The following is a 4,739-nucleotide window of genomic DNA, read 5'->3' on the forward strand; positions in this document are numbered from 1 at the left end:
ATTGTTTTAAAAGCATTAGGAGATAGGTAGTATCGTAATCTATATTTTATAGATTAAGAAACTGAGACACAGAGATGCTGAGTGATTTGCCCAAGGTTTCACAGCCAGAAAGTAGGAGAACTGGATTGGAACTCCGTTGGTCTGATTTAAATTAGTCCCTTTTAATCACTGCACTAACTAGACCACTGAGATGGGGCGGGGAGGGGCTGGGTGACAGCAAGAACATGGCGGACAGTGAGCTGGCTCCCGGGAACACCTTCAGACTTCCAGTCTTATTGAGGACACCCCGCTAGCCCTGTTCATATTTATTAACACTGGAAGAGAAAATGGACAATTCTCTTATTGATTCAAAAAGAAAAATGTAAGTATTCCAAGCGTCTTTATGAAAAGTCTGTTTGCCGCCATGGCTTGGCCAAGTCTCAGAAATGGGCAGCTTCTCAGGTCTGTTGCAAGGTTGAAGAGAGGACGCCCTGGAACATTTGAAAAGAACACGGCCTCTTTTCCATAACGTGTGGCCACAGTTGGTCAGATTTGTCGTGTCTGAATAACAGATGTCCACCACGGCTGCCCAAAGCAGAAAAGGAATTTGGTGATGTGATGTTGCAGAGTCCACAGAATTGATAGCAAAGTGGGACCACCGGACCTGGAGAGTAGGTAGACCTCAAGGGAGATTAAGCAGCCACACTGTGGCCAGAACCATACCAAAAGGAAAGTGTGGTCAGATTCACATGCACGGAGACTGCCACACCACGGGTAGAGCACTGGATTCCCTTGGGGCCACCACTCAGCTGGCTGTCAAGACTGCAGGCTCCTGATTGGATCCCTCCTCCGGAGCATCTGATTGGCTGAGGTTAGCCACACGATCTCCACTTGTGGAGCTGGGAGGAGGGCTTTGTTTTTTTAATTCCACTATAATTAATGTGCAGTGTTATACTAATTTCAGGTACACAGTATAGTGAGTCAACAAGTGGTGTTCAACAACTCAGTGCTCATCATGATAAGTGCACTCTTATCCCCCATCACCTATCTCACCCGGCCCCCAACCCCCTGCCCTCTGGTAACCATCAGTTTGTTCACTATGCTTCAGAGTCTGCTTTTTTGGGGCACCTGGGTGGCTCAGTCCATTAAGTGTTCAACTGGTTGCAGCTCACGTCATGATCTCACGGTTTGTGAGGTCAAGCCCCACATCGGGCTCCATGCTGACAGTGCAGAGCCTGCTTGGGATTCTCTCTCTTTCTCTTTTTCTGCCCCTCCTCCTCTCACTCTCTCTGTCTTTCTGTCAAAAATAAATAAATAAGCTTTTTTAAAAAAAAGAGTCTGGTTTTTTGTTTGATTGTTTTCTTTGTTCCTTTGTTTCTTAAATTCCACACATGTGTGAAATCCCATGGTATTTGTCTTTCTCTCACTGACTTATTTCACTTGGCATTATACCCTCTAGATGTATCCCTGTCACTGCAAATGGCAAGATCTTATTCGTTTTTATGCTGAATAATATTCCATTGAATATATATCTATCACTTCTGCTATATTCATTAATCTGTGGACACTTGGACAGTGTCTATATCTTGGCTATATAAATTTCTTTTCCAATTCGTGTTTCCTTTGGGTAAATACCCAGTAGTGGAACTACGGAATCATACGGCAATTCTATTTTATTTTATTTTTTGAGGAACCTCCATACTGTTTTCTGCAGTTGCTACACCAGTTTGCATTCAAGAGGGACTGTTGGAGCCTCTTTGGCTTCTGTAGTTGGTCAAATGTCCCCATTTTAGGATTTCTCAAAATAGTCTAGGTTCCAATGCCAGGCAGAATGGCACATTTGCCATCTAGATTTTTTTTTTAACATTTACTTATTTTTGAGAGAGAGAGAAAGAGAGTGCAGGCAGGAGAGGGGCAGAGAGAAACGGAGACATAGAATCCAAAGCAGACTCCAGGCTCTGAGTTGTCAGCACAGAGCCCGACACAGGGCTTGAATTTACAAACCGCGAGATCATGACCAGAGCCGAAGTCAGATGCTTAACTGACTGAGCCACCCAGGCACCCCTGGATTTAAAGAAAATGCAATAATCATCAAAAGCACGGAAAGATATTATACTCAAGGTGGAACGTGGAAGAGTATGGATGAAGACAGGCTTTGATTCTCAGCTCTCCCACAAGCTTACCACATGACCTTGGGAAGGTCGCTCACAGTTTCTGAGCTTGCATTCCCTCATTTGTATAATGATAGCCAATGTGGTATTTACCTTCCGGATTTGCGGCAATTCCCGGAGATGATGAGAGTAGGGAAATTCACAACATACACCTGAACATCTTACATATGTGTGTATATTTATCCTCCTCTTCCTTTAGATGCAGAATCAGCAGGAAAGAGTCCTATGGTAGGGAAGAGGCCTTGGGTTAGGGTGGACCGCAAGAGAAGCAGGGTTGAATTATGGAAATAACCTGGAAAATTGGCGTCCCTGTTAAGGTTCCTAGAAAAATCCATTTACCTGTTATTGCAGCACCCTTGAGAATGTAATACCTCAGGTACTTTTTCTTCTGCAACAAACTGGATGGCCATGACCATCCTTGGATGTTCCTTCCAGGTATGTGTTTCTCAAGATATCTTGCAAAAGTTTCCCTTTAGGAGCCTTCTGTTTGTTCTCACATGATAGAGGCTTCTGAAGATAGGATCACACATGTAACAAAATGCTACCCAAATATTCCACCACAGATAAACCCGCCCAGAACATCCACCAAAAGCACTACATCTGGAAAGAAGACATTCCCCTGTCAGTGGCTTCGATTAACAGTAATTTAGCTGACATTTCCTTGCCAATATTTATTGACTACTTGTTACACGCCTCATCTGCATTGTCTTATTTAACCCTTAAAACAGTTCTGTGAAGTAAGTACCACCCTTTACAGAAGCTGGAAATTGAATCTCAGTGAGAGGACATCACACGTTCAAGGTCATGCCAAAAACCCAGGTTCCTCTTACCCTAACCATAATTTTTTTTAAATGTTTTTATTTATTTCTGAGAGAGACAGAGAGAATGAGTATGAGCAGTGGACAGTCAGAGAGAGAGGGAGATACAGAATCTGAAACAGGCTCCAGGCTTTGAGCTGTCAGCACAGAGCCTGACACGGGGCTCAAACCCACGAACCGTGAGATCATGACCTGAGCCGAAGTCGGACGCTCAACCGACTGAGCCACCCAGGGACCCCCCTCTTACTCTAACCTTAACTACCACCTTGTGGACAATGTATTTGATGGGATGAGTGAGCAGGTGGAGTTCCTGCAGAAAGTTAAGGGCTGCCGTGTTCTTTGAGCACCCTCATGTATTATTCTCAGTAATTGATTCCCTCACTCCTCTATGGCTCAAAAGGCATGGATCACTCATAGCTACACTCACCCTTGCCCCACAAACATAGGTGTGTGCCCAAAATGAATAATTTCTGAATGTTCCCTCTGGGACTAATCGAGAAGTTCCATTTCATGCACTCTCTCGACATCCCTTATGGGGCAGCCACCTTCCATCAGGTCACGTGAGGAAGTGCCCTTTGGAAATTAGCCAAAGGTGGTTACAGTGATTCCCGTGGTTGAAGCTGTCATGGCCCAGGGAAGCTGTGTCTCTCCACACCACAATGGGAACAAGGACTTGGGGTCAGGCTCGGTGCCACACCACAGGACATAGCTGGCCTGAGTTTGCACCACACTACAATGTTCCCTCTGCTCAAGGAGGCTGCCAGCCCTCACTCCCTTCTACCCCTTGACCACCCAGGGAGTGAGGCCAGAGTGCTTAAGGCAGGATTCAGTGCTCCTCTAGAGATTATTCACGGACTCCTCCCCTTGTGTGGAGCCTGCACCCCAAGGCACAGTGGGGGCATGTGTGGTGGTCACCATCGCTAGATTCCAGACTCCAGTCTCTGGACAAGCATCACCTGTTTGGCCAGTGGTTCCCCCATCTGGCTCCCACCTCCGACCGCCCAGGTGACGCTAACTAGATACAGATTTGTAAACCCTATCTCCAAAGTCTCATTGTGTAGGTCTGAGGCAGGAGCTAAAAATCAGCATTAACAAAACAGAATGCTTCCCAGGTAGTTCTGGGTGCAGCTTCGAACCCCGACAAACAGTATTTGAGTTTAAAGGTCTGGGAAGGCAGCCTCGCCTCCTGCCCACACCCTCGCCTCCTGCCCACACCCTCGATGCCTATGTGAAGTTGCTGATTGTTCTTTGAGTTAAGCATGGTCTTCGTTCAAAATGCCAATTCCCTGTAGGCTTTCACTACCAGTTGAGCCGCTGAAGGACCAGGACCACGCCCATAAACTCCCGCCCTTCCAGCTGGTGGAAGTTTATGACTCAAACAGTGGCATTGGCAAAGGTAACAAGATCAACCATCTGTCACTTAACCAGGACGGTCCCCAGAGGCAGGTCCTAGATTGGAAGGAGAGTCCCTTCTTACCACATGATGCTGAGGCTCCCATGGATTCACTATGGATTCTTACCTTGAGATCAGAGCCAAGCAAGGGGGTAATAGTGGGCCCCCTGAAGGCAAGGTGACACACTTCTTCTAGTAATGGATAACTCCAAAGGTATCTACATCTGGGTCACCTTAATGATTTCTGCAGAATTTGAAGGCTCTCTCCCCACCTGACATCTTGTTGATTACTTGCTGGTCAGTCCAAGCAAATGATACTCTTGTTCCTTCTGTCACAAATAAGCAGAGTGGTGGGTGTGGGGGATGGGGAGAGGTAAC

The sequence above is a fragment of the Crocuta crocuta genome, unplaced genomic scaffold, assembly GCF_008692635.1.
Source record: "Crocuta crocuta isolate KB4526 unplaced genomic scaffold, BGI_CrCroc_1.0 scaffold27, whole genome shotgun sequence".
NCBI classification, from domain to species: Eukaryota; Metazoa; Chordata; class Mammalia; order Carnivora; family Hyaenidae; genus Crocuta; species Crocuta crocuta.